Consider the following 13,146-nt stretch of genomic DNA (forward strand, 5'->3'; position numbering starts at 1 on the left):
TTATCTCTATGCAAATGGGAAGTCACACTACAATCCAAACATTACATATTTCTGCTATAAAACTGGGCGCATCGACATTTTCCTGCACATATTTAGCACCAGGTGATGATGAAAAAACATCAGGGAAGTAGTTCCCATGGCAACGTCACCCCGCCAAAATTACCAGTGTCGATTTCCACCCCGTCTGACAGAACTCGCGCTCGGGGGGACGGCGGGTTGAGGAAAGTGGAGATGCGGTTACGATCAATTGAGTCTATAATTACTCATCCAAATGTACATGATGAGCTCGCGTCTCTCGAGACAGTCAACCCAACCCTTCAAAGACAACCATTCATTAAAGGCACAAGACACCTTTGATATTTGTCAAAGACCAGTCTTGGTTTATCACAATTCATAAAATAACAAACCTGTGAAAATGTCGACTTAAAGCAATCGCACAACATCGGTAACCAGTATTGACCAAAGGCCCACACTTCCTGTATCACAACTTATATATAAAACAACAAACGTGTGAAAATTTAGGCTCAATCGGTCATCGGAGTCTAGAGAAATTATAATTGTTTTAATGTTTTCTCAAAAAGTAAAGCATTTCATGGAAAAATATTTCAAGGGAAGTCTTTCACCATTACCTTACTGTTCAGAAAGTGTCCAATGGCTTTAACTGGTCACCGCAGTTGCAAGAAAACATTGAAAGAAACACCCTTGTTGCCTAATAAAGGGCTTTAGCTGTTAGTCTTTTATTATTATTTATTGAGAAATTACTTCTTTCTCGTTTCTCACAATGTTTCATACTATCAACAGCTCTCCATTACTCATTACTCATTACCAAGTAAGTTTTCATGCTAACAATTATTTTGAGTATTAACCAATAGTGTCCAGTGCCTTTAACATCGGATTGAATTGTATTTAGGGGGTGTAGTAATGTATGGACACTCCCCCCCCCCCCTCCTGAATAGTGCAGTGAAGACCCATACAGCGTACATCGACACCCTACAAATGAGGAGGGAACACTGACTTAATGTGCACACGGAGAACACTCTGGTGACAAATTTCATTAACATTTGAGGGGTAGACAAATAGCCTTTCAAGAAGGTTGGTTTTTTTTCGTTGGGACTTCTCTTCGCGCTTTCGACGCGAGTTTACGTAGACTCTCTAGAGAGGTAGCGCGCAATGTGTCCGGTGAAGTGTCTTGACGGGATGTTTGTGGAGCTCGCACGCATAGTCTTATCTGTTAACAATAATATTTTTCTTTAGTGAATCTCTTTAGCTTGCCATTTTCATATTCATTTTATTCATGATGTTTTTTTTTGGGGGGGGGGGTTGTGTGGGGGGGGAAGGGGGCTTGTGAAGTTCAACAAAATACATGAAATTTAAAATACTATCAAAAGCCTAGGCATACATTTAATCTCTGTTTGTGGTACAAAATCAATTGCCAGGAAAATGAGCCCCTCATCATTTGTTTCAAATCCTACTCAGTGTACAAGGTGTTATTGCAATCCTTACTTGATTATATCTCCATCACGCAAAGTTTCAAATCCTACTAATGTACGTGTGTATGGTGTTTCTGCAAACCTTACTAGATTGTATCTCCACCATGCAAAGTTTCAAATCCTACTCATGTACATGGTGTTACTGCAAACCTTACTAGATTGTATCTCCACCATGCAAAGTTTCAAATCCTACTCATGTACATGGTGTTACTGCAAACCTTACTAGATTGTATCTCCACCATGCAAAGTTTCAAATCCTACTCATGTATGGTGTTACTGCAAACCTTACTAGATTGTATCTCCACCATGCAAAGTTTCAAATCCTACTCATGTACATGGTGTTACTGCAAACCTTACTAGATTGTATCTCCACCATGCAAAGTTTCAAATCCTACTCATGTATGGTGTTACTGCAAACCTTACTAGATTTGATTGGTGTGACTGCAAACCTTACTAGATTTTATCGGTGTTACTGCAAACCTTACTAGATGGTATCTCCACCATAAACATTTTCAAATTCTACTCATGCATGGTGCTACTGCCAAACCCTACTAGATTGCATCTCAATCATAAGTTTCAACTCCTACTCGTGTACATGGTGTTACTGCAGAGCCCTACTAGATCGTATCCCCAAAATGCAAAGTTGCAGACCCGACGTGACAAATCGTGCTGTTCTACTAGCTTAGTGCATCATGTCAACCCTATAGCAACGCACCTTTAAGGTAATCCCCGTACCCATAGTAACAACATCTCAGACATATGAACAGAGCGATGACAAAACTGCCTAACATCAATCGAAATCTTGCCTCGGCAAGCACTAAGCCTTTCAGGGCAACGCACTTCTATCGCGAAAGCAATTCTCTCTCTCTTGGGAAAAACCTCCACGAACGACAACAATATCCCATGGAGGGCTGAGGGGAGATTGAACCCGTGACCCTCTGCAGTAAGCGTAGGCGGCTTAACCACTCAACAACTCTCTGAATTGACCAGAAAATCCCATGTTACCAAGAGGTACCCAGACAATTATTTTGAGCAGGAAAGCTTTCCTCTTCCCTCTTTATTTCTTTCACTAGTCCCCCAAAGCAATCTTAGATCATCATCATCTTCTTATACTATGCAGAACCCTTCTCTGGAGTATACTCGCACATGTAGAGGAGAACAAAATTAGGCATACGAGGCATACACTCTGTGGGGAGTATGTATTAAAGCCATTATACATTTTCGGTACAGAAAAAAAAAAAGTTCACAGTTTTACAAACAATTTACAGGGTGTACAGAAGGTAATGGTGAAAGATTTCTCCTGAAATATTATTCCATGAAATGCTTTACTTTTTGAGAAAACATTAAAACAATATCAATTCTCGCTAGCGAGAATTACGGATTTATTTTAAACACATGTCATGACATGGCGAAACGCGCGGAAAGAGTGGGTTTTCCCGTTATTTTCTCCCGACTCCGATGACCGATTGAGCCTAAATTTTCTCAGGTTTGTTTATTATATATAAGTTGTGATACACGAAGTGTGGGACTTGGACAATACTGTTTACCGAAAGTGTATAATGGCTTTAATGGAAGAAACAAGAGACCGAAGCATTATCATAATGCGTCCTCTCCAAGGAACTATCTAATACCCTACATGAGGTAAACAGGCAAGTTACTCATCAAAGTTAAACCTCAGGAAAACTGTGTCCAACCATGGAGGAAGGAAACATAATATCCACAACTGCTTTTTGTAAAAAAGAAACCTTTTCCAGTAAACACAAAAGCTACATGTTCAAGCCCTGTAGTCTTATGAATTTTCTCCCTTGTGTTCTGTACTGTCCGTTAAAGCCATTGGACCCTTTCGGTAAACAGTATTGTCCAAGGCCCACACTTCGTGTATCACAACTTCTATATCAAATAACAAACCTGTGAAAATTTAGGCTCAATTGGTCATCGGAGTCGGGAGAAAATAACGGGAAAACCCACTCTTGTTTCCCCACGTTTCGCCGTGTCATGACATGTGTTTAAAATAAATCCATATTTCTCGCTATCGAATTGATATTGTTTTAACGTTTTCTCAAAAAGTAAAGCATTTCATGGAATAATATTTCAGGAGAAGTATTTCACCATTACCTTCTACAAACCCTGTAAATTATTTGTAAATCTGTGAACTTTAAAAAAAAATTCTGTACTGAAAGTGTCCAATTGCTTTAAACAAACAGTTCTACAATATGCAGACCCCAGGAATTGTGATGGAGGTGAAGCCAGGAGCCGTAGCTGCCAATGGATCCACTCACGGTATTAACCAATTAGATTTGGTGTTTACTTTGATAATTGTTCATTATCCATGGTGTAAGAAATAATTAGAAGTTAAGTTCAACACAAATTGGCGGGCTGTTTCTGTCATAGTGAAAGTCTTTTCACATTCAGTAAAATGAAATTTACGTGAAAATTCAGCACAAGTTGACTGGCTGTTTCTGTTATAGTGAAAGTCTTTTCACATTCAGTAAAATAAAATTGAAGTGAAAATTCAGCACAAGTTGGCTGGCTGTTTCTGTTCTTGTGAAAGTCTTTTCACATTCAGTAAAATAAAATTGAAGTGAAAATTCAGCACAAATTGGCTGGCTGTTTCTGTTATAGTGAAAGTCTTTTCACATTCAGTAAAATAAAATTGAAGTGAAAATTCAGCACAAGTTGGCTGGCTGTTTCTGTTCTTGTGAAAGTCTTTTCACAATCTGTTAAATAAAGTTACAAAAGTGTAGAAGTCAAAATGTTAGCACAAATTGCCTGACTGTTTCTGTAAGAGACTTTTCACAAGATGTAAAAATGAAGTTAAAAGTCTAACAATCAGGACACATTCTCAGCAAAGGCACCAAGGCATGTTCTGCTTGGATGGGCACCCTTTGCAAATTCCTACTGGAGCATTTAAAGGGCACCACGGCAGCGACCAGGGGGGGAGAGGGGGGGGGGGCATGGAGACAATCACCTTCATTGCCTCCATGGAATCTTTTCACATTCAGTAAAATAAAGTAAGAAGTAAACATCCAGCACAAATTGGCTGGCTGTTTCTCTTTTTCTGAGAGAATGCCATTAGTGGGCTGAGAGTGAGAGCATGACAAGCAGATGATGCAAAGCACCCATCCCATTACAAATTGAGCTTCCTGTACGCTTGATGAGTAGTGAAGTGCTAGACTGAATTGGAGTTCTTGCTGATGTTCAACCATTCTAAATCCCCATTGGGGGAGGGGGGGGGATGAGATGAAGAGGATGAATGGTCAATACCAGGATAAGGGTTTCTTGTAAATTTAGGCTCGGCTTTTTATAAAGACGTTCGCAGAAGATCTTGAACAGAAAGTACAAGCTCATCGATCGACCTTTCTCACCCTTCAGGGAATCTTTGTCAGTTTCCCTGAATACCAAATGGCAAAAAAATAGTTCATATTCCCAGTTCACCAAAGTGTGCCCGACTATTTGTTTCGTTCCAGCCTCCGGCATCGTGATTAAACTCTATAGACCTTTCCATCGCAACATTTTAGTCCAAGTTTTGACCAACCGCTGTACACAAACTATTGGAAAGCCATATGCAAAACAAAAACGGTTGGCCACAGTTTGTAACAGCTATTCACAAAGCTATTCACAAAACTTTCCAAAAATACGTAGCACTGAATTTGTTGGGCACAAAGCAACCAATCACTGGATATAATTTATTTTTTAAGTTTGATTTGGTCAGAACATCTGTTAACACGGTTCAATGTTTTGTTCACATTAGGTGGACCGCAGCATGGTTTGTTTAACAACAATGGAAAGGTCTATACTGTAGTGTGACAGCTGGAGATGTTTACCTTTCCAACACTTCAAAACACACACTTGGTAACATTCAAAATCATCACTTCTGACTGCCCTTTCAAACTGTTTTGCTTAACAGAAAAAATTGCACGATGTTCTCATAAAAGAAATTGTGCCATGTTCTCCTTGAAGGACACAGAAAAAACAAATCGTGCAAAAAGGTCTTTTAACAGTGATGGAAAGGCGTCCTACATTTTCAAAACACTAACCACCCTCTGAGGCTAGTTTTAGTGTATACATTTATATAGGACACAAAAAACTCAGTTTCAAAAAACAAAGGTACATATTATGCTCTGTCTTTAATTTAAGTTGAGGTATTTCTGCGATTAGCTCAGATATGAAAAAACTTGCAATGTCACTTCAAGTGCTGTACAAAATTCCTTTACACTACAGCTAATGATAAGCTACGAACTCTAGGGTGACAACAATCAAATTCCAAATCAATCATCTAAGGATTGCACTCTGTAAAAGCCATCATAAAATTCTACTCTCAATCGTTCATAGACTTTCGTATTGCCCCAGTAATGTCACTTACAACCATCAGTAGTAAACTCGGAGTGAAGAGTAAGAGATAAATCCAGAGGTAACGAACTCTAAACCGATTACGAAAACCTGACCATGGATGAAATTGTATTCGACTGGCCTACTTTATGTCATCTCAAACTCGTATATGTGCTTTAAAGGCAGTGGACACTAACACTATTGGCATAAAACCTCACTTGGTAACGAGAAATGGGGAGAGGTTGATAGTATAAAACATTGTGAGAAACGGCTCGCTCTGAAATGATGCAGTTTTCGAGTAAGAAGTAATTTTCCACGAATTTGATTTCGAGACCTCAGATTTAGAATTTGAGGTCTCGAAATCAAGCATCTTAAAGCACACAAGTTCGTGTGACAAGGGTGTTTTTTCTTTCATTATTATCTTGCAACTTCCACGACCAATTCAGCTCAAATTTTCACAGGTTTGTTATTTTATGCATGTTGAAAAGACTGGTCTTTGACTATTCCCGATAGTGTCCAGGGTCTTTAAAGGCACTTGACAGTTACACCGTGGTAATTTTGTTGTCAAAGACCAGTATTCTTACTTGGTGCATACCAACATACATGCATAAAATAACAAGTCTGTTAGAATTTGGACTTAGTTTGTCAAAGAAGATGCAGGAGAATAATAATAATAATAATTCATTCATTTATATTGCGCCCATTCCATAAAATGTACACAAGCGCATAACAAACTAATTATAAAAAATATTTAAAATTTTACAACAGGAAAATAAACAGCAATCCAAACAAATGAAAATACAAGGACCAAAAACAATCTGAAGAGTAAAAATTGCAAAACATTAAGACAGTAAACCCAAATGTAAAGAAATACACTTTCAGATGCCTAATATTATTTGAGTGATAAATTACCTCTTTCTCAAAAACTCTGTTACTTCAGAGAGAGCCGTTTCTCACAATGTTTGATATTATCAAAAGCTCTCCGTTGCTTGTTACCAAGTAAGTTTTATGCTAACAATAATTTTGAAAAATTACCAAAGGTGTATAGTGCCTTAAAGGCAGTGGACACTATTGGTAATTTCTCCAAATAATTATAATCATAAAACCTTACTTGGTAACAAGTAATGGGGAGAGGTTCATAGTATAAAACATTGCAAGAAACAGCTCCCTCTGAAGTGACATAGTTTTCAAGAAAGAAGTAATTTTCCACGAATTTCATTTCAAGACCTCAGATTTAGAATTTGAGGTCTCGAAATCAAACATCTGAAAACACACAATTTCGTGTGACCATGGTGGAACAAGGGTGTTTTTTCTTTCATTAATATCTCGCAACTTCGACGACCGATTGAGCTCAAATTCTCACAGGTTTGTTATTTTATGCATATGTTGAGATACACCAATTGTGAAGTGCAATTGCCGATAGTGTCCAGTGTCTTTAAAGACCTTACTAACTACTCACTACAGCAACCCGAAAACCTCTATTCCATGAATAAATTCAGCCCCCTATAATCTTTAGAGATGCAATCTAAATGCAAAACTCATCCAATTTATATGAAAATATTCTTTTGAAAAATCTAGGGTAAAACCCTAGCACAATCCTGGAGGATGACAGTACAAAAAACACACTGAATAAACGACAGCTGGTGATGTCGAAATCCAAACGCTGACAATGATTCCATCTTAAATCCTTTCACAAGTTAAAGTATCAAAAGCACTCAAATCCCATAAAAAAATACAGCTAGTGCCGTATTAAGAAATCCAAAAGCTGACAGAACTTCCATCTTAAATCCTTTACAAATTTAAGTAAATCACTCAATTCCATACAAAAATATAATAAAATTTAAGAAAATAAAAGTTACTGCTAAATAATAATAAATAAATAATTCCACTGCCCTAGTTTACTAGTAGCTATCCCCAACTCACCCATTCATTTTCTGTAGCTGCACCATCTCTACATCACATCCAGTAAAAATCCACATCGGCTAAACAAAGCGCGTAAAAACTGAAACAAAAATTCCAATACCAGTCGACGAAAGAAAGCCCGAAGAATGCAACAATTGAATTCAACGCTTATACCCAATCCAGAGTCCAGCTCTCTCCGTATCGTACACTCAAGACGTAAACGCAAACCCTCTCCCACCAAAGAAAATAACGTCCACGACCATAGCTACTCTCAACCGAAACTCACTCGTTGCAGCTCTGATCAAATCTCGGGACGTCTAATATTCCCCAATCTACTCAGCCAAACAAATATTGATTACTTTTTCCGGGCCAGATGTCACAAACGGTCATCAGCCACTTTCACAATCGACAACGTCTGCCCGCAACGATCGGCTTTTAAAAGAGGGTGGACAGGCTGTGGGGAAACCACCTCCGCCGTTCACACGACCACTTTGTCCTTTAAAGGCACTGGACACTATTGGTTATTACTCAAAAGACTTGTTAGCATAAAAACTGACTTGGTAACGAGCAAAGGAGAGCTGTTGATAGTGTAAAACATTGTGAGAAACGACTCCCTCTGGAAGTGACGTAGTTTTTGAAAAAAAAGGTAATTTCTCACTCAAATAAAGAAAGACTTCAGGCCTGAAGCCTTTTATCAGGCATCTGAAAGCACACTAATTTGTGCAGCAAGGGTGTTTTTTCTTTGATTATTCTCTTGCAACCCCAACGACCAATTGAGCCAACATTTTCACAGGCTTGTTATTTTTATGCATCCAGGCCTGTATGCTTCGTTTTTGAAAGGGGCAAGAGCACCAAGGCATTTTCTCCTTGGTAAAGGGCACCCTATGAGGAAATGGTAAATTTCTACTGGAGCATTTTAAGGGCACCAAGGCAATGACCAGGGGGCATGGAGGCAATCGCCTTTGATGCCTCTGTGAAATATCATGCCCGTGCATTATGTTGGGATACACCAAGTGAGAACACTGGTCTTTGACAATTACCAAACGTGTCCAGTGCCTTTAAACAAAATTCTCCGCTTCCGTCAGCCCTCTGGAACTCACCACTCCCCGCTATCCGCAAAAAACGCAAAGACACAAACCTTGCAGAAGGAAGTGGGCTCTCTCGCTCTCGTAAATTCTGTTAGCTTTCTCTGTTTGCTCATCAAGCAATGCTCTTCCAGACTCCTGGGGTATTGATTTATTTTTATTTCTTCTTGAGGACTCTTTTCTAATCCGCTGTTTTCACACGTCTCCACTACTCTGGGTGCAATCACCTTAAAGACACTGGACACTATCGGTAATTGTCAAAGACCAGTCTTCTCACTTTGTGTATCTCAACATATGCATAAAATAATCAACCTGTGAAAATTTGAGCTCAATTGGTCGTGGAAGTTGCCAGATAATAATGAAAGAAAAACACCCTTGTCACACGAAGTTGTGTGCATTGAGATGGTTGATTTCGAGACCTCAAATTCTAAATCTGAGGTCTCGAAATCAAATTCCTGGAAAATTACTTCTATCTCGAAAACTATGGCACTTCAGAGGGAGACGTTTCTCACAATGTTTTATACCATCAATCTCTCCCCATTACTCGTTACCAATTAAGGTTTTATGCTAACAATTATTTTGAGTAATTACCAATAGTGTCCACTGCCTTTAAAGGCACTGGACATGTTTGGTAGGTGTTCAAGACCAGAACTCTCCCCTGGTGTATCTCAACATTAAAATAACAAACCTGTGAAAATTTGGGCTCAATCGGTCATCGATTTTGCAAGAGAATAATGAAAGAAAAACACCCTTGTTGCATTACTTTGTTTGTGTGCTTTCAGATGCATAATAAAAGGCTTCAGCTGAAGTCTATTATTATTTGACATATTTGAGTGATAAATTACCTCTTTCTCAAAAACTATGTTTAGTTCAGAGGGAGCCATTTCTCACAATGTAACATGCTATCAACAGTAAGTTTTCATGCCAACAATTATTTTGAGTAATTACCAATAGTGTCCAGTGCCTTTAATACACAGAACAGACAAGTATGTGTTCCCAATATGTTAGATCTTGCGAAAAAAATAATTTTTCAAGGTAAAAATTATTTAACATGTTAAAAGAAACATGTTGCCTTGGATCGGTCGAGTTGGTCTTTGAAAAGTGTTTGTAACCGTTTGTTATAAAATGCATTATGGTTAGAAAGATGATTTAAAAGTAGAATACAATGATCCACACAAATTTTCCTCGAAATTGCGTGGTTTTCCTTTTACTTTGCAAACTAACACAGTCGGGACATTGTTAGTCGACGAGGTAAAAGGAAAACCACGCAATTTCGAGTGATACTTGTGTGGATCATTATATTCTACTTTTAAAATATCTTTCTAATTATATGCATTTTATAACAAACTGTCCCAAACGCTTTTCAAAGACCGATTCGACCGATCCAAGGCAACGTGTTCCTTTGATTTCAAAACCAAGGAACTGAAAAGTAACAGCTGGAGATGACATAAATCTGCCATAGACATCTTGCCAGGCTTTTTAAGATTAATTTATGACAGTGAGTCATTAGGTAGAGTGCATCCATTCCAATCCTCTGATTTTTAATGGGAGGTCATTCTCCAAAATATTAATGACCATAAAAACCTACTTGGTAAAGAGCACTGGAGAACTGTCATTATCTTCAAGTACGCGCTAATCCTCCAATCAGATTTGCAGAATGGAGTGGTGATAAAAACCTATATTGCACGGCTAATATCACTACCATGCGTCTTGTGTGTTCTACATCACATGCCAAGTTTGCTTGAAGATAAATACATTATCACACGCGCGCTCGTGGAAATACAGAAAATATAACGCGTCTGCGTCCCATATCCAACTCAGCCTTCGGCCTCGTTGGATATGGGACGCAGAAGCCATATATTTTTCCGTTTTCCACTCGCGCTTGTGTGATAACTTATAATATTATAAACATTGTTAGAAATGTAGTGCGGTTTTAGAGAAAAAAATATTAACCCCAAAATATTTCGCTGAGAAATGCTCTATCAGGGATGAAGGGAAGGCACACGGTACATCATTGGTTATTGGAGGAGTACATTTTTTCCAATCATCTAGTTTCATGAAACTATCATCACGAGATTGGTACATCATTGGTTATTGGAAGAGTACATTTATTCCAATCCTCTAGTTGTCAAGAAACATATCGTAAAGAGATTGGTACATCATTGGTTATTGGAAGAGTACATTTATTCCAATCCTCTAGTTGTCAAGAAACATATCGTAAAGAGATTGGTACATCATTGGTTATTGGAAGAGTACATTTTATTCGGTTTGTCTAGTTTTCAAGAAGTGTATCATAAAGAGATTGGTACATCATTGGTTATTGGAAGAGTACAGTTATTCCAATCCTCTAGTTGTCAAAAAAACATATCGTAAAGAGATTGGTACATCATTGGTTATTGGAAGAGTACATCTATTCCAATCCTCTAGTTGTCAAGAAACTATTGTAAAGTGATGGTACATCTTTGGTTATTGAAAGAGTACATTTTATTCCGTTTGTCTAGTTTACAAGATATATATCATAAAGAGATTGGTACATCATTGGTTATTGGAAGAGTACATTCATTCTAATCTTCTAGCTACCAAGAACATATCATTAAGGAATGGATGGTACATCACTGGTTAAATTGGAAGACTGCGATCATTTTAGTAACAAGAAAGTTCCCCTAAAAGATTCAAAGGAACACGGGAGGTGGGCTAAAACTTTTGTCTATCTAGTTTTGGACGCATGAGGGCAGCAAACATAACAAAACTTTACTGCAGTTTCAACATAGAGCAAGGATCAATGGTTTTAACCAGGATCAAGGGTGCAGCAAGAGCAGTTTGTTTTGGGAAGTCTACATTTTTCTTCAACTGACAACCTCTCAGCGACTCTCCGACAACTACATGTACAGTACCAATGTTCTCGATCATTTAGAGAATATCAAAGCAAAAACTATGCTTTTTTATTTTAAAACACCAAGTAAATCTGGTGCCCAGTACTTGATTTACTCTATTTGCCAACTGGGGCTAACAATATTGACAGAGAAAAATTGTTCGGGGGGGGGGAAATCATTTCTCAGATTCAAATGTTTTTGGGTGAAACATTACCCAAACCATATTACTTCAAAGATAATCATTTCACAAAGTACATGAAGTATCAACAGCTGCAGTGTTTCTCACCAAGTAAACTCTTATGGTCATTCATTTTTTGAGTATTAATTACCAATTTATGACCCTACATGTACCATTGGAGGATTTCCCAATCTATGACCATACCTTTACCAATGTATGACTAGGCCAGATACTTCGTGGAGGCAACAAAGGCAATTACATCCATGCCCATACCGTAGTGCTCTTGATATGCTCCAGTAGAAATTTACAATTTCCTCATATGGTGCCCTTTACGAAGGGGAAAAATGCCTTGGTGCCCTTGCCTTTTCAAAACAAAGCATACAGGCCTGTATGAATCCATCTTTAAACATATTGCTGCCAAGCATGGACAATTATAAAGTACATCAGTCCTCGTACATTGCACTCCTTCAGTTTTTCTTTGCTAACTTCACCTCCGATGACAGCGATGGTTATCCAGGCAACAGAATCTACAATTGACGTTAGAAGCTACTTAGTCATGGTAGATTTTGCCCCAAAGGAAGTGGAAGTATGAGGGGAGGGGGGGGGGCTCTACCAGACTGGGGATGGGATTACTTCACAGATCAGATGCCAGATCAGGTAATCTGCAGCCCTACTCAAAATTCATGAAATGCATTAGGACAAAATACCTGTTAAAGGGAAGGTATACGTCTGGTAAATCACTCTTGGAATTAATAGCTGAGAAAATCTTACATAGTTTAAAAGGTACAGCGACTTTCGATTAAAGCATTTTGAGAATCATTTCACTTCAGGTAATGTAGTTGATCTGAGATAAGTTTCTGTCAGCTATACGCTTCTCAGAATGTGTATTTCAAATACAGGGCTAGATCATTCTTTCTGCATGGACATAATGGCTCCAGATTTTTGGCAATATCTCAAAAAGCTACCATTTGAAATAACATATTGGAAATGTAGTTTAGTTTTAAGGTAGAGGTCATACTATAGGATTAAAACAATCAAGAGTATCCAAAAACCAAAGAACCATTTTGGGCATACATGTAGAGTACACACACCTGACTTTAAATTAAGAAATTGTGTATAAATCTCTGGGTCTGAAAACAAATTATATTGGATATTATTATTTTATCCAACATTTGATTAGACACAAAGTACAGACAAGGTACTCTACAAGCAAAAGTGACGAGCATGTATCATATTTGGCTGATACACACGCATTATGCGCTGCTATGCATGCATGTGGGCCAATATGC

This window comes from Asterias rubens, chromosome 11 (assembly GCF_902459465.1).
Source record: "Asterias rubens chromosome 11, eAstRub1.3, whole genome shotgun sequence".
NCBI lineage: Eukaryota > Metazoa > Echinodermata > Asteroidea > Forcipulatida > Asteriidae > Asterias > Asterias rubens.